Source organism: Triturus cristatus, chromosome 12, assembly GCF_964204655.1.
Source record: "Triturus cristatus chromosome 12, aTriCri1.1, whole genome shotgun sequence".
Classification (NCBI taxonomy): domain Eukaryota; kingdom Metazoa; phylum Chordata; class Amphibia; order Caudata; family Salamandridae; genus Triturus; species Triturus cristatus.
The window spans coordinates 727,300,416-727,325,464 of record NC_140595.1 but is presented as its reverse complement, the minus strand read 5'-3'; the positions used below and the strand labels follow the sequence as shown (position 1 = coordinate 727,325,464).

General features: G+C 40.5%; 12 non-coding genes across 12 annotated transcripts; all 12 read right to left on the bottom strand.

Moving 5' to 3' along the window:
• Positions 1 to 286: 286 nt before the first annotated feature.
• Positions 287 to 368, bottom strand: TRNAS-AGA (transfer RNA serine (anticodon AGA)). The gene has a single exon. It is a non-coding gene; the product is annotated as a tRNA-Ser (tRNA).
• Positions 369 to 4,308: 3,940 nt separating this feature from the next.
• On the bottom strand, positions 4,309 to 4,390 carry TRNAS-AGA (transfer RNA serine (anticodon AGA)). The gene has a single exon. It is a non-coding gene; the product is annotated as a tRNA-Ser (tRNA).
• Positions 4,391 to 6,978: 2,588 nt separating this feature from the next.
• On the bottom strand, positions 6,979 to 7,050 carry TRNAH-GUG (transfer RNA histidin (anticodon GUG)). Its single transcript has one exon. It is a non-coding gene; the product is annotated as a tRNA-His (tRNA).
• A 1,281-nt stretch (positions 7,051 to 8,331) lies between these two features.
• On the bottom strand, positions 8,332 to 8,413 carry TRNAS-AGA (transfer RNA serine (anticodon AGA)). The gene has a single exon. It is a non-coding gene; the product is annotated as a tRNA-Ser (tRNA).
• Positions 8,414 to 11,001: 2,588 nt separating this feature from the next.
• TRNAH-GUG (transfer RNA histidin (anticodon GUG)) lies at positions 11,002 to 11,073 on the bottom strand. Its single transcript has one exon. It is a non-coding gene; the product is annotated as a tRNA-His (tRNA).
• A 1,281-nt stretch (positions 11,074 to 12,354) lies between these two features.
• On the bottom strand, positions 12,355 to 12,436 carry TRNAS-AGA (transfer RNA serine (anticodon AGA)). Its single transcript has one exon. It is a non-coding gene; the product is annotated as a tRNA-Ser (tRNA).
• Positions 12,437 to 15,024: 2,588 nt separating this feature from the next.
• TRNAH-GUG (transfer RNA histidin (anticodon GUG)) lies at positions 15,025 to 15,096 on the bottom strand. The gene has a single exon. It is a non-coding gene; the product is annotated as a tRNA-His (tRNA).
• A 1,281-nt stretch (positions 15,097 to 16,377) lies between these two features.
• Positions 16,378 to 16,459, bottom strand: TRNAS-AGA (transfer RNA serine (anticodon AGA)). Its single transcript has one exon. It is a non-coding gene; the product is annotated as a tRNA-Ser (tRNA).
• A 2,588-nt stretch (positions 16,460 to 19,047) lies between these two features.
• On the bottom strand, positions 19,048 to 19,119 carry TRNAH-GUG (transfer RNA histidin (anticodon GUG)). The gene has a single exon. It is a non-coding gene; the product is annotated as a tRNA-His (tRNA).
• Positions 19,120 to 20,400: 1,281 nt separating this feature from the next.
• Positions 20,401 to 20,482, bottom strand: TRNAS-AGA (transfer RNA serine (anticodon AGA)). Its single transcript has one exon. It is a non-coding gene; the product is annotated as a tRNA-Ser (tRNA).
• Positions 20,483 to 23,070: 2,588 nt separating this feature from the next.
• TRNAH-GUG (transfer RNA histidin (anticodon GUG)) lies at positions 23,071 to 23,142 on the bottom strand. The gene has a single exon. It is a non-coding gene; the product is annotated as a tRNA-His (tRNA).
• A 1,281-nt stretch (positions 23,143 to 24,423) lies between these two features.
• On the bottom strand, positions 24,424 to 24,505 carry TRNAS-AGA (transfer RNA serine (anticodon AGA)). The gene has a single exon. It is a non-coding gene; the product is annotated as a tRNA-Ser (tRNA).
• Between the last annotated feature and the right edge of the window lie 544 nt (positions 24,506 to 25,049).

Below are 25,049 nucleotides of genomic sequence, written 5' to 3'. Positions count from 1 at the left end.
CCAGCCAGCACTTTTGTTCTATTTCTCTCTTTGCGTCTTTTATTGGTAAAGTAACTTTCAAGTGCATGCGCAGGTATGAATGAGAGAGCAACCGTATAATAATTTGAAGCGTTTACACCAGTGCTAAAGTAGGAATGAGGTGTAGCAAAGACATGAAAGAGGTAGCGATAACAAATATGTGGAGAGGCAATAGTGACACAAAAATAAGCCACCTATTTATAAAACTGAAATGGAAGAAATACTAAAGGTTAACTTCTGAAATTGTAGCCGATAATAAAAAGATTCTCGTTGTTGGCAGGATTCGAACCTGCGTGGGGATACCCCAATGGATTTCTAGTCCATCGCCTTAACCACACGGCCACAACAACTTGCTGTAAGCTGCCTACAAATATTTTGTTTGAAAGGTTTGAAGTTTTCCCACATCAAAGTACTGATATTCTGCAATGCGCTTTTTAAAAACAATGTTTTTTTCATCATGCACGTTCTGTCCTAAAAACAAAAATTGCATAAGTATATCTCTGGATCTGTAAAAGGATACGCTTGCATTCAAACTCTCTTGTGGCACTCAAGTTTTTTGGACCCTGTTGCACTCTGTTTTTGCGCTGCTTTTAGTCTACGACCCATATTACAGAAGTCAACCATCTCTGAGTATTTGGGACTCCTTTGTAAGTGCCTTATCTTTAATCCTTGAAAAGCTCTATAATAAAGGGGTCTGTCAAAGATTGCTTGAATGGAAGATAAATGAAGGCCCACTTGTCTCACCAAATGCAGTAGAGAAACCTGATGTTTTACTCATGTTATCCTTAGTTCAGTTTTTGTTAGACCTGGCATCCTTAAGGTGGCCTACCAGCAACCTTTTTGCTTTTCACCTCACGTTTTGCTGTATCTTTATGTTGGCCTTAGGACTCTAATCACTTTATCACTACTGTGAGAAAGTGGCTCTGTATATACTGTTCCCAAATAGGTACAGTGTGCACAGAGTCCCCAGTCCCCAGAGGTTTGGCAGAGGCTAAAGTTAGATATAACCTTACTCTCTAAAGTGGTAGCTTGCCGAGCAGTAAGGCAGTATCAGAGTACAGTGTAAAACATTTGTTGTACACACTCAGTCAGCAAATGGTCTCACACACTCAAGAACTGAACTCTAGGCCATTGGTTTGCATACAAAAGATATTGTTGTTTTATTTTAGAACCAACAATAGGTATCAAAATATACTTTCTCAGAATGAGATGCTTTAGTTAAATACTTTGCAATAGGCAATTGACTTTTGCAGGTCATAGTTACAGTTTATTGCAATAGGCAACACAATTTGAATCACAATAATACATTGAGCTCAATGGGAATTTTAAGTTATATGCAATTAATTACTTTCAGGATTACTTTTCTAAATCCAGGACTGGATCCTAGATTCAGTCCTGGGACAGTTCTTGGAAACAAGTGAGTAAATTCGTTTTAGTTACTGTTGTGATTTTTAAGCAATATTTTGCTATTTTAAAAGTTGACACTTAGAAACTTTTGCTGATCAAAATACCAACGTTATCCTATGGAAGGAAATTCACTTAGCAGGTAAGTGGGATTATGGTTACTTTTTCTAGGTCAGTGTTGGATCCTAGATCCAGCACTACTGTACCACCTGTAAGCAGTTGAGAAACTGCGTTTAAGTTATACAGGCGATTTTTAAGGAATATTTACATGTTTGCAAAATCGACACTTAGAAGAAATTTCACAGAAAAACAGTCAATGGTTTCCTATGGAAGAAAATTCAAGTTACGGGTAAAGTACGTTCTCGTTACTTTTGTAATCCAGTGCTGGGCTCCTAGGCTCAGTACTGGGACATCTATCTAAAACAGGTAAACAATTACGTTTTCACAGTTGGTACGATTTTTAAAGAATATTTGTAAGTTTCAAAAATCGACACTTAGAAAATTTTCAGCAAAAAGCAGGCAATGATATCCCATGGAAGGAAATTCGAGTTACTGGTAAGTACGGTTAAAATTACTTTTCAGGGTCAGTACCGAGCTCCAAGATGCAGCACTGAGGTCTCTCCTGATAACAGGTAAGTAAATCAGAATTCGTTGTTCGGCTGATTTTAGATGAATATTTTAAAGTTCCAAAACTCCACACCACTTAGAAGAATTTCCAAGTGAAACCACTCAATGTTAGCCTATGGAAGAAAAGTGAGTTATCGGCTTTTAGGTAAGTACTCGACTGGCAGAGTTATGGTTCTGGGCATAGACTCAGGGTCTCCCAGGGGAGTCCCAGCCTACTTGCCAAGCCTTAAACTCCCCTTTTATTACATATAATTTACACCTAAGGTAGGCCCTAGGTAGTCCTAGGTGCATGATGCTATGTAAGTAAAAAATAAGCTATGTACTTTGGTGGTTCGCGTGTCCTGTAAGTACCAAACAGTCTATTTCATTTTTCACTACTGTGAGGTCTACCCCTCTCATAGGTTAGCTCTGTGTATTCCCCTATACTTTTAATTTGGTAATTCCATATCGGAGAGGAGTAGCTTTATTTATTTATTGAAAATCCTACTTACTGGTGAGGTTGGATTTAACTTTACTATTTTAGAAATGCCACTTTTAGAGAGTGAACATTTCTCTGCACTTACTGCTCTATTTGCCTGAAACCTGGCCCCAATACACGTCTGGATTGGGCTGGGTGACAGCAAAATGTGTGCCTTCCCTCTAGAGAGCCACAACACAGGTCACTCAACTGCACCTGGGGGGTGATCTCCGCTCCCCCTCCACCCCCAATAGGTTCAAGAACGATAATTTATGTAAGTAAATACATTATAGCTACAGCTTATAATCATGCGAGTTTAAATCATTTGTTGTTAGATGGTTTAAATATTTGAAAGGATCTGTTTTTAAGAGACATTTTACAAAAACCACTGGTACATTTGCTAATACTGTAAAATTAACACCCAACTGCCGTGACATGGCCAACCACAATGCCGTGACTCAGATTCGAACCGAGGTTGCTGCGGCCACAACGCAGAGTACTAACCACTATACGATCACGGATAGCTACTTGGGCTCAACGACATACAGTGACATGGAGAATTTATAATTCGGAACACTCAGGGCTGTTCCTGTGATAGGCTGGATGTATTCATTGCTTCCTCATTCCTCATTCAGAGGCTGCGTCTCCTCAGTGGTTGATAGGCTGAAACCGTTTCCTGGCCGCCTGCTTGTGAAATGCTAGGAGTCAAAGATCACACATTACACTTGCGGACCTGTGATGGGACACCAATGCAGAGAAACCCACCTGGCACAGACCTTCTATTCTGTCTATTAGACCTGCATCTTCCCTGCACCTTTCAAGCCATTTGTATGTGAAGCAAGAAAGAGTTAGAGAGTGATCCATCTACACTTTTATAGGGAGGATGTCGCCGTGAGCTCCTCCCAGCTAATCACACGAACAGCAGAAAAGCAAGATAAATACACAGTTGAGGGGTGGGCTGCATGGTTATGTTTTTGAGTAAATATTGAAACTGACCTCAGTGGCTCATTAGCAGAGCTGCGGCTAATGACTGGTGCCAAATCATGATGAAGCAAGCACCATGGCTCGTAGGGGACCCACAACACGCTTTTCTTAGCTCACTGAATTAAAGTATAAACTTCCGCCGTGTGTGAGTGGTAAAGGCTTGTTAATATGGTTCCTTTTCCAATTCAAGTCTGACAACAAGAGGCAGGAACCACGTGGCTTCGGAAGCTCAGGAAAGTAGCCACCAACCACAGAGAAAGAGAGAACTGGCAGTATGAGAGGTGGAGAAAACAGAAGCGGGAGCAAGGAGCTCAAATGAGATTGATGGCGTTTAAATAGAGCGTGTAAAGGAACAGTTACACAGCTAAGAAATGGGAAAGACAGACTAGGGAAAAAAACACAGAAAGAGCCTGTAGATGAAATTCTCTTCCTGGGACAGCAGGTTAAGAGAAATTACACATGGGGAGGTTAAGCATGTAACACGGGGGAGAATAAAAAAGAAAATGCAGTTTTATGAAGTGTGTTTGCCAATCCAGCCAGCACTTTTGTTCTATTTCTCTCTTTGCGTCTTTTATTGGTAAAGTAACTTTCAAGTGCATGCGCAGGTATGAATGAGAGAGCAACCGTATAATAATTTGAAGCGTTTACACCAGTGCTAAAGTAGGAATGAGGTGTAGCAAAGACATGAAAGAGGTAGCGATAACAAATATGTGGAGAGGCAATAGTGACACAAAAATAAGCCACCTATTTATAAAACTGAAATGGAAGAAATACTAAAGGTTAACTTCTGAAATTGTAGCCGATAATAAAAAGATTCTCGTTGTTGGCAGGATTCGAACCTGCGCGGGGATACCCCAATGGATTTCTAGTCCATCGCCTTAACCACTCGGCCACAACAACTTGCTGTAAGCTGCGTACAAATATTTTGTTTGAAAGTTTTGAAGTTTTCCCACATCAAAGTACTGATATTCTGCAATGCGCTTTTTAAAAACAATGTTTTTTTCATCATGCACGTTCTGTCCTAAAAACAAAAATTGCATGAGTATATCTCTGGATCTGTAAAAGGATACGCTTGCATTCAAACTCTCTTGTGGCACTCAAGTTTTTTGGACCCTGTTGCACTCTGTTTTTGCGCTGCTTTTAGTCTACAACCCATATTACAGAAGTCAACCATCTCTGAGTATTTGGGACTCCTTTGTAAGTGCCTTATCTTTAATCCTTGAAAAGCTCTATAATAAAGGGGTCTGTCAAAGATTGCTTGAATGGAAGATAAAAGAAGGCCCACTTGTCTCACCAAATGCAGTAGAGAAACCTGATGTTTTACTCATGTTATCCTTAGTTCAGTTTTTGTTAGACCTGGCATCCTTAAGGTGGCCTACCAGCAACCTTTTTGATTTTCAACTCACGTTTTGCTGTATCTTTATGTTGGCCTTAGGACTCTAATCACTTTATCACTACTGTGAGAAAGTGGCTCTGTATATACTGTTCCCAAATAGGTACAGTGTGCACAGAGTCCCCAGTCCCCAGAGGTTTGGCAGAGGCTAAAGTTAGATATAACCTTACTCTCTAAAGTGGTAGCTTGCCGAGCAGTAAGGCAGTATCAGAGTACAGTGTAAAACATTTGTTGTACACACTCAGTCAGCAAATGGTCTCACACACTCAAGAACTGAACTCTAGGCCATTGGTTTGCATACAAAAGATATTGTTGTTTCATTTTAGAACCAACAATAGGTATCAAAATATACTTTCTCAGAATGAGATGCTTTAGTTAAATACTTTGCAATAGGCAATTGACTTTTGCAGGTCATAGTTACAGTTTATTGCAATAGGCAACACAATTTGAATCACAATAATACATTGAGCTCAATGGGAATTTTAAGTTATATGCAATTAATTACTTTCAGGATTACTTTTCTAAATCCAGGACTGGATCCTAGATTCAGTCCTGGGACAGTTCTTGGAAACAAGTGAGTAAATTCGTTTTAGTTACTGTTGGGATTTTTAAGCAATATTTTGCTATTTTAAAAGTTGACACTTAGAAACTTTTGCTGATCAAAATACCAACGTTATCCTATGGAAGGAAATTCACTTAGCAGGTAAGTGGGATTATGGTTACTTTTTCTAGGTCAGTGTTGGATCCTAGATCCAGCACTACTGTACCACCTGTAAGCAGTTGAGAAACTGCGTTTAAGTTATACAGGCGATTTTTAAGGAATATTTACATGTTTGCAAAATCGACACTTAGAAGAAATTTCACAGAAAAACAGTCAATTGTTTCCTATGGAAGAAAATTCAAGTTACGGGTAAAGTACGTTCTCGTTACTTTTGTAATCCAGTGCTGGGCTCCTAGGCTCAGTACTGGGACATCTATCTAAAACAGGTAAACAATTACGTTTTCACAGTTGGTACGATTTTTAAAGAATATTTGTAAGTTTCAAAAATCGACACTTAGAAAATTTTCAGCAAAAAGCAGGCAATGATATCCCATGGAAGGAAATTCGAGTTACTGGTAAGTACGGTTAAAATTACTTTTCAGGGTCAGTACCGAGCTCCAAGATGCAGCACTGAGGTCTCTCCTGATAACAGGTGAGTAAATCAGAATTCGTTGTTCGGCTGATTTTAGATGAATATTTTAAAGTTCCAAAACTCCACACCACTTAGAAGAATTTCCACGTGAAACCACTCAATGTTAGCCTATGGAAGAAAAGTGAGTTATCGGCTTTTAGGTAAGTACTCGACTGGCAGAGTTATGGTTCTGGGCATAGACTCAGGGGTCTCCCAGGGGAGTCCCAGCCTACTTGCCAAGCCTTAAACTCCCCTTTTATTACATATAATTTACACCTAAGGTAGGCCCTAGGTAGTCCTAGGTGCATGATGCTATGTAAGTAAAAAATAAGATATGTACTTTGGTGGTTCGCGTGTCCTGTAAGTACCAAACAGTCTATTTCATTTTTCACTACTGTGAGGTCTACCCCTCTCATAGGTTAGCTCTGTGTTTTCCCCTATACTTTTAATTTGGTAATTCCATATCGGAGAGGAGTAGCTTTATTTATTTATTGAAAATCCTACTTACTGGTGAGGTTGGATTTAACTTTACTATTTTAGAAATGCCACTTTTAGAGAGTGAACATTTCTCTGCACTTACTGCTCTATTTGCCTGAAACCTGGCCCCAATACACGTCTGGATTGGGCTGGGTGACAGCAAAATGTGTGTCTTCCCTCTAGAGAGCCACAACACAGGTCACTCAACTGCACCTGGGGGGTGATCTCCGCTCCCCCTCCACCCCCAATAGGTTCAAGAACGATAATTTATGTAAGTAAATACATTATAGCTACAGCTTATAATCATGCAAGTTTAAATCATTTGTTGTTAGATGGTTTAAATATTTGAAAGGATCTGTTTTTAATAGACATTTTACAAAAACCACTGGTACATTTGCTAATTCTGTAAAATTAACACCCAACTGCCGTGACATTGCCAACCACAATGCCGTGACTCGGATTCGAACCGAGGTTGCTGCGGCCACAACGCAGAGTACTAACCACTATACGATCACGGCGAGCTACTTGGGCTCAACGACATACAGTGACATGGAGAATTTATAATTCGGAACACTCAGGGCTGTTCCTGTGATAGGCTGGATGTATTCATTGCTTCCTCATTCCTCATTCAGAGGCTGCGTCTCCTCAGTGGTTGATAGGCTGAAACCGTTTCCTGGCCGCCTGCTTGTGAAATGCCAGGAGTCAAAGATCACACATTACACTTGCGGACCTGTGATGGGACACCAATGCAGAGAAACCCACCTGGCACAGACCTTCTATTCTGTCTATTAGACCTGCATCTTCCCTGCACCTTTCAAGCCATTTGTATGTGAAGCAAGAAAGAGTTAGAGAGTGATCCATCTACACTTTTATAGGGAGGATGTCGCCGTGAGCTCCTCCCAGCTAATCACACGAACAGCAGAAAAGCAAGATAAATACACAGTTGAGGGGTGGGCTGCATGGTTATGTTTTTGAGTAAATATTGAAACTGACCTCAGTGGCTCATTAGCAGAGCTGCGGCTAATGACTGGTGCCAAATCATGATGAAGCAAGCACCATGGCTCGTAGGGGACCCACAACACGCTTTTCTTAGCTCACTGAATTAAAGTATAAACTTCCGCCGTGTGTGAGTGGTAAAGGCTTGTTAATATGGTTCCTTTTCCAATTCAAGTCTGACAACAAGAGGCAGGAACCACGTGGCTTCGGAAGCTCAGGAAAGTAGCCACCAACCACAGAGAAAGAGAGAACTGGCAGTATGAGAGGTGGAGAAAACAGAAGCGGGAGCAAGGAGCTCAAATGAGATTGATGGCGTTTAAATAGAGCGCGTAAAGGAACAGTTACACAGCTAAGAAATGGGAAAGACAGACTAGGGAAAAAAACACAGAAAGAGCCTGTAGAAGAAATTCTCTTCCTGGGACAGCAGGTTAAGAGAAATTACACATGGGGAGGTTAAGCATGTAACACGGGGGAGAATAAAAAAGAAAATGCAGTTTTATGAAGTGTGTTTGCCAATCCAGCCAGCACTTTTGTTCTATTTCTCTCTTTGCGTCTTTTATTGGTAAAGTAACTTTCAAGTGCATGCGCAGGTATGAATGAGAGAGCAACCGTATAATAATTTGAAGCGTTTACACCAGTGCTAAAGTAGGAATGAGGTGTAGCAAAGACATGAAAGAGGTAGCGATAACAAATATGTGGAGAGGCAATAGTGACACAAAAATAAGCCACCTATTTATAAAACTGAAATGGAAGAAATACTAAAGGTTAACTTCTGAAATTGTAGCCGATAATAAAAAGATTCTCGTTGTTGGCAGGATTCGAACCTGCGCGGGGATACCCCAATGGATTTCTAGTCCATCGCCTTAACCACTCGGCCACAACACCTTGCTGTAAGCTGCTTACAAATATTTTGTTTGAATGTTTTGAAGTTTTCCCACATCAAAGTACTGATATTCTGCAATGCGCTTTTTAAAAACAATGTTTTTTTCATCATGCACGTTCTGTCCTAAAAACAAAAATTGCATGAGTATATCTCTGGATCTGTAAAAGGATACGCTTGCATTCAAACTCTCTTGTGGCACTCAAGTTTTTTGGACCCTGTTGCACTCTGTTTTTGCGCTGCTTTTAGTCTACGACCCATATTACAGAAGTCAACCATCTCTGAGTATTTGGGACTCCTTTGTAAGTGCCTTATCTTTAATCCTTGAAAAGCTCTATAATAAAGGGGTCTGTCAAAGATTGCTTGAATGGAAGATAAAAGAAGGCCCACTTGTCTCACCAAATGCAGTAGAGAAACCTGATGTTTTACTCATGTTATCCTTAGTTCAGTTTTTGTTAGACCTGGCATCCTTAAGGTGGCCTACCAGCAACCTTTTTGCTTTTCACCTCACGTTTTGCTGTATCTTTATGTTGGCCTTAGGACTCTAATCACTTTATCACTACTGTGAGAAAGTGGCTCTGTATATACTGTTCCCAAATAGGTACAGTGTGCACAGAGTCCCCAGTCCCCAGAGGTTTGGCAGAGGCTAAAGTTAGATATAACCTTACTCTCTAAAGTGGTAGCTTGCCGAGCAGTAAGGCAGTATCAGAGTACAGTGTAAAACATTTGTTGTACACACTCAGTCAGCAAATGGTCTCACACACTCAAGAACTGAACTCTAGGCCATTGGTTTGCATACAAAAGATATTGTTGTTTTATTTTAGAACCAACAATAGGTATCAAAATATACTTTCTCAGAATGAGATGCTTTAGTTAAATACTTTGCAATAGGCAATTGACTTTTGCAGGTCATAGTTACAGTTTATTGCAATAGGCAACACAATTTGAATCACAATAATACATTGAGCTCAATGGGAATTTTAAGTTATATGCAATTAATTACTTTCAGGATTACTTTTCTAAATCCAGGACTGGATCCTAGATTCAGTCCTGGGACAGTTCTTGGAAACAAGTGAGTAAATTCGTTTTAGTTACTGTTGTGATTTTTAAGCAATATTTTGCTATTTTAAAAGTTGACACTTAGACACTTTTGCTGATCAAAATACCAACGTTATCCTATGGAAGGAAATTCACTTAGCAGGTAAGTGGGATTATGGTTACTTTTTCTAGGTCAGTGTTGGATCCTAGATCCAGCACTACTGTACCACCTGTAAGCAGTTGAGAAACTGCGTTTAAGTTATACAGGCGATTTTTAAGGAATATTTACATGTTTGCAAAATCGACACTTAGAAGAAATTTCACAGAAAAACAGTCAATGGTTTCCAATGGAAGAAAATTCAAGTTACGGGTAAAGTACGTTCTCGTTACTTTTGTAATCCAGTGCTGGGCTCCTAGGCTCAGTACTGGGACATCTATCTAAAACAGGTAAACAATTACGTTTTCACAGTTGGTACGATTTTTAAAGAATATTTGTAAGTTTCAAAAATCGACACTTAGAAAATTTTCAGCAAAAAGCAGGCAATGATATCCCATGGAAGGAAATTCGTGTTACTGGTAAGTACGGTTAAAATTACTTTTCAGGGTCAGTACCGAGCTCCAAGATGCAGCACTGAGGTCTCTCCTGATAACAGGTGAGTAAATCAGAATTCGTTGTTCGGCTGATTTTAGATGAATATTTTAAAGTTCCAAAACTCCACACCACTTAGAAGAATTTCCAAGTGAAACCACTCAATGTTAGCCTATGGAAGAAAAGTGAGTTATCGGCTTTTAGGTAAGTACTCGACTGGCAGAGTTATGGTTCTGGGCATAGACTCAGGGGTCTCCCAGGGGAGTCCCAGCCTACTTGCCAAGCCTTAAACTCCCCTTTTATTACATATAATTTACACCTAAGGTAGGCCCTAGGTAGTCCTAGGTGCATGATGCTATGTAAGTAAAAAATAAGCTATGAACTTTGGTGGTTCGCGTGTCCTGTAAGTACCAAACAGTCTATTTCATTTTTCACTACTGTGAGGTCTACCCCTCTCATAGGTTAGCTCTGTGTATTCCCCTATACTTTTAATTTGGTAATTCCATATCGGAGAGGAGTAGCTTTATTTATTTATTGAAAATCCTACTTACTGGTGAGGTTGGATTTAACTTTACTATTTTAGAAATGCCACTTTTAGAGAGTGAACATTTCTCTGCACTTACTGCTCTATTTGCCTGAAACCTGGCCCCAATTCACGTCTGGATTGGGCTGGGTGACAGCAAAATGTGTGCCTTCCCTCTAGAGAGCCACAACACAGGTCACTCAACTGCACCTGGGGGGTGATCTCCGCTCCCCCTCCACCCCCAATAGGTTCAAGAACGATAATTTATGTAAGTAAATACATTATAGCTACAGCTTATAATCATGCGAGTTTAAATCATTTGTTGTTAGATGGTTTAAATATTTGAAAGGATCTGTTTTTAATAGACATTTTACAAAAACCACTGGTACATTTGCTAATTCTGTAAAATTAACACCCAACTGCCGTGACATTGCCAACCACAATGCCGTGACTCGGATTCGAACCGAGGTTGCTGCGGCCACAACGCAGAGTACTAACCACTATACAATCACGGCGAGCTACTTGGGCTCAACGACATACAGTGACATGGAGAATTTATAATTCGGAACACTCAGGGCTGTTCCTGTGATAGGCTGGATGTATTCATTGCTTCCTCATTCCTCATTCAGAGGCTGCGTCTCCTCAGTGGTTGATAGGCTGAAACCGTTTCCTGGCCGCCTGCTTGTGAAATGCCAGGAGTCAAAGATCACACATTACACTTGCGGACCTGTGATGGGACACCAATGCAGAGAAACCCACCTGGCACAGACCTTCTATTCTGTCTATTAGACCTGCATCTTCCCTGCACCTTTCAAGCCATTTGTATGTGAAGCAAGAAAGAGTTAGAGAGTGATCCATCTACACTTTTATAGGGAGGATGTCGCCGTGAGCTCCTCCCAGCTAATCACACGAACAGCAGAAAAGCAAGATAAATACACAGTTGAGGGGTGGGCTGCATGGTTATGTTTTTGAGTAAATATTGAAACTGACCTCAGTGGCTCATTAGCAGAGCTGCGGCTAATGACTGGTGCCAAATCATGATGAAGCAAGCACCATGGCTCGTAGGGGACCCACAACACGCTTTTCTTAGCTCACTGAATTAAAGTATAAACTTCGGCCGTGTGTGAGTGGTAAAGGCTTGTTAATATGGTTTCTTTTCCAATTCAAGTCTGACAACAAGAGGCAGGAACCACGTGGCTTCGGAAGCTCAGGAAAGTAGCCACCAACCACAGAGAAAGAGAGAACTGGCAGTATGAGAGGTGGAGAAAACAGAAGCGGGAGCAAGGAGCTCAAATGAGATTGATGGCGTTTAAATAGAGCGCGTAAAGGAACAGTTACACAGCTAAGAAATGGGAAAGACAGACTAGGGAAAAAAACACAGAAAGAGCCTGTAGAAGAAATTCTCTTCCTGGGACAGCAGGTTAAGAGAAATTACACATGGGGAGGTTAAGCATGTAACACGGGGGAGAATAAAAAAGAAAATGCAGTTTTATGAAGTGTGTTTGCCAATCCAGCCAGCACTTTTGTTCTATTTCTCTCTTTGCGTCTTTTATTGGTAAAGTAACTTTCAAGTGCATGCGCAGGTATGAATGAGAGAGCAACCGTATAATAATTTGAAGCGTTTACACCAGTGCTAAAGTAGGAATGAGGTGTAGCAAAGACATGAAAGAGGTAGCGATAACAAATATGTGGAGAGGCAATAGTGACACAAAAATAAGCCACCTATTTATAAAACTGAAATGGAAGAAATACTAAAGGTTAACTTCTGAAATTGTAGCCGATAATAAAAAGATTCTCGTTGTTGGCAGGATTCGAACCTGCGCGGGGATACCCCAATGGATTTCTAGTCCATCGCCTTAACCACTCGGCCACAACACCTTGCTGTAAGCTGCCTACAAATATTTTGTTTGAATGTTTTGAAGTTTTCCCACATCAAAGTACTGATATTCTGCAATGCGCTTTTTAAAAACAATGTTTTTTTCATCATGCACGTTCTGTCCTAAAAACAAAAATTGCATGAGTATATCTCTGGATCTGTAAAAGGATACGCTTGCATTCAAACTCTCTTGTGGCACTCAAGTTTTTTGGACCCTGTTGCACTCTGTTTTTGCGCTGCTTTTAGTCTACGACCCATATTACAGAAGTCAACCATCTCTGAGTATTTGGGACTCCTTTGTAAGTGCCTTATCTTTAATCCTTGAAAAGCTCTATAATAAAGGGGTCTGTCAAAGATTGCTTGAATGGAAGATAAAAGAAGGCCCACTTGTCTCACCAAATGCAGTAGAGAAACCTGATGTTTTACTCATGTTATCCTTAGTTCAGTTTTTGTTAGACCTGGCATCCTTAAGGTGGCCTACCAGCAACCTTTTTGCTTTTCACCTCACGTTTTGCTGTATCTTTATGTTGGCCTTAGGACTCTAATCACTTTATCACTACTGTGAGAAAGTGGCTCTGTATATACTGTTCCCAAATAGGTACAGTGTGCACAGAGTCCCCAGTCCCCAGAGGTTTGGCAGAGGCTAAAGTTAGATATAACCTTACTCTCTAAAGTGGTAGCTTGCCGAGCAGTAAGGCAGTATCAGAGTACAGTGTAAAACATTTGTTGTACACACTCAGTCAGCAAATGGTCTCACACACTCAAGAACTGAACTCTAGGCCATTGGTTTGCATACAAAAGATATTGTTGTTTTATTTTAGAACCAACAATAGGTATCAAAATATACTTTCTCAGAATGAGATGCTTTAGTTAAATACTTTGCAATAGGCAATTGACTTTTGCAGGTCATAGTTACAGTTTATTGCAATAGGCAACACAATTTGAATCACAATAATACATTGAGCTCAATGGGAATTTTAAGTTATATGCAATTAATTACTTTCAGGATTACTTTTCTAAATCCAGGACTGGATCCTAGATTCAGTCCTGGGACAGTTCTTGGAAACAAGTGAGTAAATTCGTTTTAGTTACTGTTGTGATTTTTAAGCAATATTTTGCTATTTTAAAAGTTGACACTTAGACACTTTTGCTGATCAAAATACCAACGTTATCCTATGGAAGGAAATTCACTTAGCAGGTAAGTGGGATTATGGTTACTTTTTCTAGGTCAGTGTTGGATCCTAGATCCAGCACTACTGTACCACCTGTAAGCAGTTGAGAAACTGCGTTTAAGTTATACAGGCGATTTTTAAGGAATATTTACATGTTTGCAAAATCGACACTTAGAAGAAATTTCACAGAAAAACAGTCAATGGTTTCCAATGGAAGAAAATTCAAGTTACGGGTAAAGTACGTTCTCGTTACTTTTGTAATCCAGTGCTGGGCTCCTAGGCTCAGTACTGGGACATCTATCTAAAACAGGTAAACAATTACGTTTTCACAATTGGTACGATTTTTAAAGAATATTTGTAAGTTTCAAAAATCGACACTTAGAAAATTTTCAGCAAAAAGCAGGCAATGATATCCCATGGAAGGAAATTCGTGTTACTGGTAAGTACGGTTAAAATTACTTTTCAGGGTCAGTACCGAGCTCCAAGATGCAGCACTGAGGTCTCTCCTGATAACAGGTGAGTAAATCAGAATTCGTTGTTCGGCTGATTTTAGATGAATATTTTAAAGTTCCAAAACTCCACACCACTTAGAAGAATTTCCAAGTGAAACCACTCAATGTTAGCCTATGGAAGAAAAGTGAGTTATCGGCTTTTAGGTAAGTACTCGACTGGCAGAGTTATGGTTCTGGGCATAGACTCAGGGGTCTCCCAGGGGAGTCCCAGCCTACTTGCCAAGCCTTAAACTCCCCTTTTATTACATATAATTTACACCTAAGGTAGGCCCTAGGTAGTCCTAGGTGCATGATGCTATGTAAGTAAAAAATAAGCTATGAACTTTGGTGGTTCGCGTGTCCTGTAAGTACCAAACAGTCTATTTCATTTTTCACTACTGTGAGGTCTACCCCTCTCATAGGTTAGCTCTGTGTATTCCCCTATACTTTTAATTTGGTAATTCCATATCGGAGAGGAGTAGCTTTATTTATTTATTGAAAATCCTACTTACTGGTGAGGTTGGATTTAACTTTACTATTTTAGAAATGCCACTTTTAGAGAGTGAACATTTCTCTGCACTTACTGCTCTATTTGCCTGAAACCTGGCCCCAATTCACGTCTGGATTGGGCTGGGTGACAGCAAAATGTGTGCCTTCCCTCTAGAGAGCCACAACACAGGTCACTCAACTGCACCTGGGGGGTGATCTCCGCTCCCCCTCCACCCCCAATAGGTTCAAGAACGATAATTTATGTAAGTAAATACATTATAGCTACAGCTTATAATCATGCGAGTTTAAATCATTTGTTGTTAGATGGTTTAAATATTTGAAAGGATCTGTTTTTAATAGACATTTTACAAAAACCACTGGTACATTTGCTAATTCTGTAAAATTAACACCCAACTGCCGTGACATTGCCAACCACAATGCCGTGACTCGGATTCGAACCGAGGTTGCTGCGGCCACAACGCAGAGTACTAACCACTATACGATCACGGCGAGCTACTTGGGCTCAACGACATACAGTGACATGGAGAATTTATAATTCGGAACACTCAGGGCTGTTCCTGTGATAGGCTGGATGTATTCATTGCTTCCTCATTCCTCATTCAGAGGCTGCGTCTCCTCAGTGGTTGATAGGCTGAAACCGTTTCCTGGCCGCCTGCTTGTGAAATGCCAGGAGTCAAAGATCACACATTACACTTGCGGACCTGTGATGGGACACCAATGCAGAGAAACCCACCTGGCACAGACCTTCTATTCTGTCTATTAGACCTGCATCTTCCCTGCACCTTTCAAGCCATTTGTATGTGAAGCAAGAAAGAGTTAGAGAGTGATCCATCTACACTTTTATAGGGAGGATGTCGCAGTGAGCTCCTCCCAGCTAATCAAACGAACAGCAGAAAAGCAAGATAAATACACAGTTGAGGGGTGGGCTGCATGGTTATGTTTTTGAGTAAATATTGAAACTGACCTCAGTGGCTCATTAGCAGAGCTGCGGCTAATGACTGGTGCCAAATCATGATGAAGCAAGCACCATGGCTCGTAGGGGACCCACAACACGCTTTTCTTAGCTCACTGAATTAAAGTATAAACTTCGGCCGTGTGTGAGTGGTAAAGGCTTGTTAATATGGTTTCTTTTCCAATTCAAGTCTGACAACAAGAGGCAGGAACCACGTGGCTTCGGAAGCTCAGGAAAGTAGCCACCAACCACAGAGAAAGAGAGAACTGGCAGTATGAGAGGTGGAGAAAACAGAAGCGGGAGCAAGGAGCTCAAATGAGATTGATGGCGTTTAAATAGAGCGCGTAAAGGAACAGTTACACAGCTAAGAAATGGGAAAGACAGACTAGGGAAAAAAACACAGAAAGAGCCTGTAGATGAAATTCTCTTCCTGGGACAGCAGGTTAAGAGAAATTACACATTTGGAGGTTAAGCATGTAACACGGGGGAGAATAAAAAAGAAAATGCAGTTTTATGAAGTGTGTTTGCCAATCCAGCCAGCACTTTTGTTCTATTTCTCTCTTTGCGTCTTTTATTGGTAAAGTAACTTTCAAGTGCATGCGCAGGTATGAATGAGAGAGCAACCGTATAATAATTTGAAGCGTTTACACCAGTGCTAAAGTAGGAATGAGGTGTAGCAAAGACATGAAAGAGGTAGCGATAACAAATATGTGGAGAGGCAATAGTGACACAAAAATAAGCCACCTATTTATAAAACTGAAATGGAAGAAATACTAAAGGTTAACTTCTGAAATTGTAGCCGATAATAAAAAGCTTCTCGCTGTTGGCAGGATTCGAACCTGCGCGGGGATACCCCAATGGATTTCTAGTCCATCGCCTTAACCACTCGCCCACAACAACTTGCTGTAAGCTGCCTACAAATATTTTGTTTGAAAGTTTTGAAGTTTTCCCACATCAAAGTACTGATATTCTGCAATGCGCTTTTTAAAAACAATGTTTTTTTCATCATGCACGTTCTGTCCTAAAAACAAAAATTGCATGAGTATATCTCTGGATCTGTAAAAGGATACGCTTGCATTCAAACTCTCTTGTGGCACTCAAGTTTTTTGGACCCTGTTGCACTCTGTTTTTGCGCTGCTTTTAGTCTACGACCCATATTACAGAAGTCAACCATCTCTGAGTATTTGGGACTCCTTTGTAAGTGCCTTATCTTTAATCCTTGAAAAGCTCTATAATAAAGGGGTCTGTCAAAGATTGCTTGAATGGAAGATAAAAGAAGGCCCACTTGTCTCACCAAATGCAGTAGAGAAACCTGATGTTTTACTCATGTTATCCTTAGTTCAGTTTTTGTTAGACCTGGCATCCTTAAGGTGGCCTACCAGCAACCTTTTTGCTTTTCACCTCACGTTTTGCTGTATCTTTATGTTGGCCTTAGGACTCTAATCACTTTATCACTACTGTGAGAAAGTGGCTCTGTATATACTGTTCCCAAATAGGTACAGTGTGCACAGAGTCCCCAGTCCCCAGAGGTTTGGCAGAGGCTAAAGTTAGATATAACCTTACTCTCTAAAGTGGTAGCTTGCCGAGCAGTAAGGCAGTATCAGAGTACAGTGTAAAACATTTGTTGTACACACTCAGTCAGCAAATGGTCTCACACACTCAAGAACTGAACTCTAGGCCATTGGTTTGCATACAAAAGATATTGTTGTTTTATTTTAGAACCAACAATAGGTATCAAAATATACTTTCTCAGAATGAGATGCTTTAGTTAAATACTTTGCAATAGGCAATTGACTTTTGCAGGTCATAGTTACAGTTTATTGCAATAGGCAACACAATTTGAATCACAATAATACATTGAGCTCAATGGGAATTTTAAGTTATATGCAATTAATTACTTTCAGGATTACTTTTCTAAATCCAGGACTGGATCCTAGATTCAGTCCTGGGACAGTTCTTGGAAACAAGTGAGTAAATTCGTTTTAGTTACTGTTGTGATTTTTAAGCAATATTTTGCTATTTTAAAAGTTGACACTTAGACACTTTTGCTGATCAAAATACCAACGTTATCCTATGGAAGGAAATTCACTTAGCAGGTAAGTGGGATTATGGTTACTTTTTCTAGGTCAGTGTTGGATCCTAGATCCAGCACTACTGTACCACCTGTAAGCAGTTGAGAAACTGCGTTTAAGTTATACAGGCGATTTTTAAGGAATATTTACATGTTTGCAAAATCGACACTTAGAAGAAATTTCACAGAAAAACAGTCAATGGTTTCCAATGGAAGAAAATTCAAGTTACGGGTAAAGTACGTTCTCGTTACTTTTGTAATCCAGTGCTGGGCTCCTAGGCTCAGTACTGGGACATCTATCTAAAACAGGTAAACAATTACGTTTTCACAGTTGGTACGATTTTTAAAGAATATTTGTAAGTTTCAAAAATCGACACTTAGAAAATTTTCAGCAAAAAGCAGGCAATGATATCCCATGGAAGGAAATTCGTGTTACTGGTAAGTACGGTTAAAATTACTTTTCAGGGTCAGTACCGAGCTCCAAGATGCAGCACTGAGGTCTCTCCTGATAACAGGTGAGTAAATCAGAATTCGTTGTTCGGCTGATTTTAGATGAATATTTTAAAGTTCCAAAACTCCACACCACTTAGAAGAATTTCCAAGTGAAACCACTCAATGTTAGCCTATGGAAGAAAAGTGCGTTATCGGCTTTTAGGTAAGTACTCGACTGGCAGAGTTATGGTTCTGGGCATAGACTCAGGGGTCTCCCAGGGGAGTCCCAGCCTACTTGCCAAGCCTTAAACTCCCCTTTTATTACATATAATTTACACCTAAGGTAGGCCCTAGGTAGTCCTAGGTGCATGATGCTATGTAAGTAAAAAATAAGCTATGAACTTTGGTGGTTCGCGTGTCCTGTAAGTACCAAACAGTCTATTTCATTTTTCACTACTGTGAGGTCTACCCCTCTCATAGGTTAGCTCTGTGTATTCCCCTATACTTTTAATTTGGTAATTCCATATCGGAGAGGAGTAGCTTTATTTATTTATTGAAAATCCTACTTACTGGTGAGGTTGGATTTAACTTTACTATTTTAGAAATGCCACTTTTAGAGAGTGAACATTTCTCTGCACTTACTGCTCTATTTGCCTGAAACCTGGCCCCAATTCACGTCTGGATTGGGCTGGGTGACAGCAAAATGTGTGCCTTCCCTCTAGAGAGCCACAACACAGGTCACTCAACTGCACCTGGGGGGTGATCTCCGCTCCCCCTCCACCCCCAATAGGTTCAAGAACGATAATTTATGTAAGTAAATACATTATAGCTACAGCTTATAATCATGCGAGTTTAAATCATTTGTTGTTAGATGGTTTAAATATTTGAAAGGATCTGTTTTTAATAGACATTTTACAAAAACCACTGGTACATTTGCTAATTCTGTAAAATTAACACCCAACTGCCGTGACATTGCCAACCACAATGCCGTGACTCGGATTCGAACCGAGGTTGCTGCGGCCACAACGCAGAGTACTAACCACTATACGATCACGGCGAGCTACTTGGGCTCAACGACATACAGTGACATGGAGAATTTATAATTCGGAACACTCAGGGCTGTTCCTGTGATAGGCTGGATGTATTCATTGCTTCCTCATTCCTCATTCAGAGGCTGCGTCTCCTCAGTGGTTGATAGGCTGAAACCGTTTCCTGGCCGCCTGCTTGTGAAATGCCAGGAGTCAAAGATCACACATTACACTTGCGGACCTGTGATGGGACACCAATGCAGAGAAACCCACCTGGCACAGACCTTCTATTCTGTCTATTAGACCTGCATCTTCCCTGCACCTTTCAAGCCATTTGTATGTGAAGCAAGAAAGAGTTAGAGAGTGATCCATCTACACTTTTATAGGGAGGATGTCGCCGTGAGCTCCTCCCAGCTAATCACACGAACAGCAGAAAAGCAAGATAAATACACAGTTGAGGGGTGGGCTGCATGGTTATGTTTTTGAGTAAATATTGAAACTGACCTCAGTGGCTCATTAGCAGAGCTGCGGCTAATGACTGGTGCCAAATCATGATGAAGCAAGCACCATGGCTCGTAGGGGACCCACAACACGCTTTTCTTAGCTCACTGAATTAAAGTATAAACTTCGGCCGTGTGTGAGTGGTAAAGGCTTGTTAATATGGTTTCTTTTCCAATTCAAGTCTGACAACAAGAGGCAGGAACCACGTGGCTTCGGAAGCTCAGGAAAGTAGCCACCAACCACAGAGAAAGAGAGAACTGGCAGTATGAGAGGTGGAGAAAACAGAAGCGGGAGCAAGGAGCTCAAATGAGATTGATGGCGTTTAAATAGAGCGCGTAAAGGAACAGTTACACAGCTAAGAAATGGGAAAGACAGACTAGGGAAAAAAACACAGAAAGAGCCTGTAGAAGAAATTCTCTTCCTGGGACAGCAGGTTAAGAGAAATTACACATGGGGAGGTTAAGCATGTAACACGGGGGAGAATAAAAAAGAAAATGCAGTTTTATGAAGTGTGTTTGCCAATCCAGCCAGCACTTTTGTTCTATTTCTCTCTTTGCGTCTTTTATTGGTAAAGTAACTTTCAAGTGCATGCGCAGGTATGAATGAGAGAGCAACCGTATAATAATTTGAAGCGTTTACACCAGTGCTAAAGTAGGAATGAGGTGTAGCAAAGACATGAAAGAGGTAGCGATAACAAATATGTGGAGAGGCAATAGTGACACAAAAATAAGCCACCTATTTATAAAACTGAAATGGAAGAAATACTAAAGGTTAACTTCTGAAATTGTAGCCGATAATAAAAAGATTCTCGTTGTTGGCAGGATTCGAACCTGCGCGGGGATACCCCAATGGATTTCTAGTCCATCGCCTTAACCACTCGGCCACAACACCTTGCTGTAAGCTGCCTACAAATATTTTGTTTGAATGTTTTGAAGTTTTCCCACATCAAAGTACTGATATTCTGCAATGCGCTTTTTAAAAACAATGTTTTTTTCATCATGCACGTTCTGTCCTAAAAACAAAAATTGCATGAGTATATCTCTGGATCTGTAAAAGGATACGCTTGCATTCAAACTCTCTTGTGGCACTCAAGTTTTTTGGACCCTGTTGCACTCTGTTTTTGCGCTGCTTTTAGTCTACGACCCATATTACAGAAGTCAACCATCTCTGAGTATTTGGGACTCCTTTGTAAGTGCCTTATCTTTAATCCTTGAAAAGCTCTATAATAAAGGGGTCTGTCAAAGATTGCTTGAATGGAAGATAAAAGAAGGCCCACTTGTCTCACCAAATGCAGTAGAGAAACCTGATGTTTTACTCATGTTATCCTTAGTTCAGTTTTTGTTAGACCTGGCATCCTTAAGGTGGCCTACCAGCAACCTTTTTGCTTTTCACCTCACGTTTTGCTGTATCTTTATGTTGGCCTTAGGACTCTAATCACTTTATCACTACTGTGAGAAAGTGGCTCTGTATATACTGTTCCCAAATAGGTACAGTGTGCACAGAGTCCCCAGTCCCCAGAGGTTTGGCAGAGGCTAAAGTTAGATATAACCTTACTCTCTAAAGTGGTAGCTTGCCGAGCAGTAAGGCAGTATCAGAGTACAGTGTAAAACATTTGTTGTACACACTCAGTCAGCAAATGGTCTCACACACTCAAGAACTGAACTCTAGGCCATTGGTTTGCATACAAAAGATATTGTTGTTTTATTTTAGAACCAACAATAGGTATCAAAATATACTTTCTCAGAATGAGATGCTTTAGTTAAATACTTTGCAATAGGCAATTGACTTTTGCAGGTCATAGTTACAGTTTATTGCAATAGGCAACACAATTTGAATCACAATAATACATTGAGCTCAATGGGAATTTTAAGTTATATGCAATTAATTACTTTCAGGATTACTTTTCTAAATCCAGGACTGGATCCTAGATTCAGTCCTGGGACAGTTCTTGGAAACAAGTGAGTAAATTCGTTTTAGTTACTGTTGTGATTTTTAAGCAATATTTTGCTATTTTAAAAGTTGACACTTAGACACTTTTGCTGATCAAAATACCAACGTTATCCTATGGAAGGAAATTCACTTAGCAGGTAAGTGGGATTATGGTTACTTTTTCTAGGTCAGTGTTGGATCCTAGATCCAGCACTACTGTACCACCTGTAAGCAGTTGAGAAACTGCGTTTAAGTTATACAGGCGATTTTTAAGGAATATTTACATGTTTGCAAAATCGACACTTAGAAGAAATTTCACAGAAAAACAGTCAATGGTTTCCAATGGAAGAAAATTCAAGTTACGGGTAAAGTACGTTCTCGTTACTTTTGTAATCCAGTGCTGGGCTCCTAGGCTCAGTACTGGGACATCTATCTAAAACAGGTAAACAATTACGTTTTCACAGTTGGTACGATTTTTAAAGAATATTTGTAAGTTTCAAAAATCGACACTTAGAAAATTTTCAGCAAAAAGCAGGCAATGATATCCCATGGAAGGAAATTCGTGTTACTGGTAAGTACGGTTAAAATTACTTTTCAGGGTCAGTACCGAGCTCCAAGATGCAGCACTGAGGTCTCTCCTGATAACAGGTGAGTAAATCAGAATTCGTTGTTCGGCTGATTTTAGATGAATATTTTAAAGTTCCAAAACTCCACACCACTTAGAAGAATTTCCAAGTGAAACCACTCAATGTTAGCCTATGGAAGAAAAGTGAGTTATCGGCTTTTAGGTAAGTACTCGACTGGCAGAGTTATGGTTCTGGGCATAGACTCAGGGGTCTCCCAGGGGAGTCCCAGCCTACTTGCCAAGCCTTAAACTCCCCTTTTATTACATATAATTTACACCTAAGGTAGGCCCTAGGTAGTCCTAGGTGCATGATGCTATGTAAGTAAAAAATAAGCTATGAACTTTGGTGGTTCGCGTGTCCTGTAAGTACCAAACAGTCTATTTCATTTTTCACTACTGTGAGGTCTACCCCTCTCATAGGTTAGCTCTGTGTATTCCCCTATACTTTTAATTTGGTAATTCCATATCGGAGAGGAGTAGCTTTATTTATTTATTGAAAATCCTACTTACTGGTGAGGTTGGATTTAACTTTACTATTTTAGAAATGCCACTTTTAGAGAGTGAACATTTCTCTGCACTTACTGCTCTATTTGCCTGAAACCTGGCCCCAATTCACGTCTGGATTGGGCTGGGTGACAGCAAAATGTGTGCCTTCCCTCTAGAGAGCCACAACACAGGTCACTCAACTGCACCTGGGGGGTGATCTCCGCTCCCCCTCCACCCCCAATAGGTTCAAGAACGATAATTTATGTAAGTAAATACATTATAGCTACAGCTTATAATCATGCGAGTTTAAATCATTTGTTGTTAGATGGTTTAAATATTTGAAAGGATCTGTTTTTAATAGACATTTTACAAAAACCACTGGTACATTTGCTAATTCTGTAAAATTAACACCCAACTGCCGTGACATTGCCAACCACAATGCCGTGACTCGGATTCGAACCGAGGTTGCTGCGGCCACAACGCAGAGTACTAACCACTATACAATCACGGCGAGCTACTTGGGCTCAACGACATACAGTGACATGGAGAATTTATAATTCGGAACACTCAGGGCTGTTCCTGTGATAGGCTGGATGTATTCATTGCTTCCTCATTCCTCATTCAGAGGCTGCGTCTCCTCAGTGGTTGATAGGCTGAAACCGTTTCCTGGCCGCCTGCTTGTGAAATGCCAGGAGTCAAAGATCACACATTACACTTGCGGACCTGTGATGGGACACCAATGCAGAGAAACCCACCTGGCACAGACCTTCTATTCTGTCTATTAGACCTGCATCTTCCCTGCACCTTTCAAGCCATTTGTATGTGAAGCAAGAAAGAGTTAGAGAGTGATCCATCTACACTTTTATAGGGAGGATGTCGCCGTGAGCTCCTCCCAGCTAATCACACGAACAGCAGAAAAGCAAGATAAATACACAGTTGAGGGGTGGGCTGCATGGTTATGTTTTTGAGTAAATATTGAAACTGACCTCAGTGGCTCATTAGCAGAGCTGCGGCTAATGACTGGTGCCAAATCATGATGAAGCAAGCACCATGGCTCGTAGGGGACCCACAACACGCTTTTCTTAGCTCACTGAATTAAAGTATAAACTTCGGCCGTGTGTGAGTGGTAAAGGCTTGTTAATATGGTTTCTTTTCCAATTCAAGTCTGACAACAAGAGGCAGGAACCACGTGGCTTCGGAAGCTCAGGAAAGTAGCCACCAACCACAGAGAAAGAGAGAACTGGCAGTATGAGAGGTGGAGAAAACAGAAGCGGGAGCAAGGAGCTCAAATGAGATTGATGGCGTTTAAATAGAGCGCGTAAAGGAACAGTTACACAGCTAAGAAATGGGAAAGACAGACTAGGGAAAAAAACACAGAAAGAGCCTGTAGAAGAAATTCTCTTCCTGGGACAGCAGGTTAAGAGAAATTACACATGGGGAGGTTAAGCATGTAACACGGGGGAGAATAAAAAAGAAAATGCAGTTTTATGAAGTGTGTTTGCCAATCCAGCCAGCACTTTTGTTCTATTTCTCTCTTTGCGTCTTTTATTGGTAAAGTAACTTTCAAGTGCATGCGCAGGTATGAATGAGAGAGCAACCGTATAATAATTTGAAGCGTTTACACCAGTGCTAAAGTAGGAATGAGGTGTAGCAAAGACATGAAAGAGGTAGCGATAACAAATATGTGGAGAGGCAATAGTGACACAAAAATAAGCCACCTATTTATAAAACTGAAATGGAAGAAATACTAAAGGTTAACTTCTGAAATTGTAGCCGATAATAAAAAGATTCTCGTTGTTGGCAGGATTCGAACCTGCGCGGGGATACCCCAATGGATTTCTAGTCCATCGCCTTAACCACTCGGCCACAACACCTTGCTGTAAGCTGCCTACAAATATTTTGTTTGAATGTTTTGAAGTTTTCCCACATCAAAGTACTGATATTCTGCAATGCGCTTTTTAAAAACAATGTTTTTTTCATCATGCACGTTCTGTCCTAAAAACAAAAATTGCATGAGTATATCTCTGGATCTGTAAAAGGATACGCTTGCATTCAAACTCTCTTGTGGCACTCAAGTTTTTTGGACCCTGTTGCACTCTGTTTTTGCGCTGCTTTTAGTCTACGACCCATATTACAGAAGTCAACCATCTCTGAGTATTTGGGACTCCTTTGTAAGTGCCTTATCTTTAATCCTTGAAAAGCTCTATAATAAAGGGGTCTGTCAAAGATTGCTTGAATGGAAGATAAAAGAAGGCCCACTTGTCTCACCAAATGCAGTAGAGAAACCTGATGTTTTACTCATGTTATCCTTAGTTCAGTTTTTGTTAGACCTGGCATCCTTAAGGTGGCCTACCAGCAACCTTTTTGCTTTTCACCTCACGTTTTGCTGTATCTTTATGTTGGCCTTAGGACTCTAAT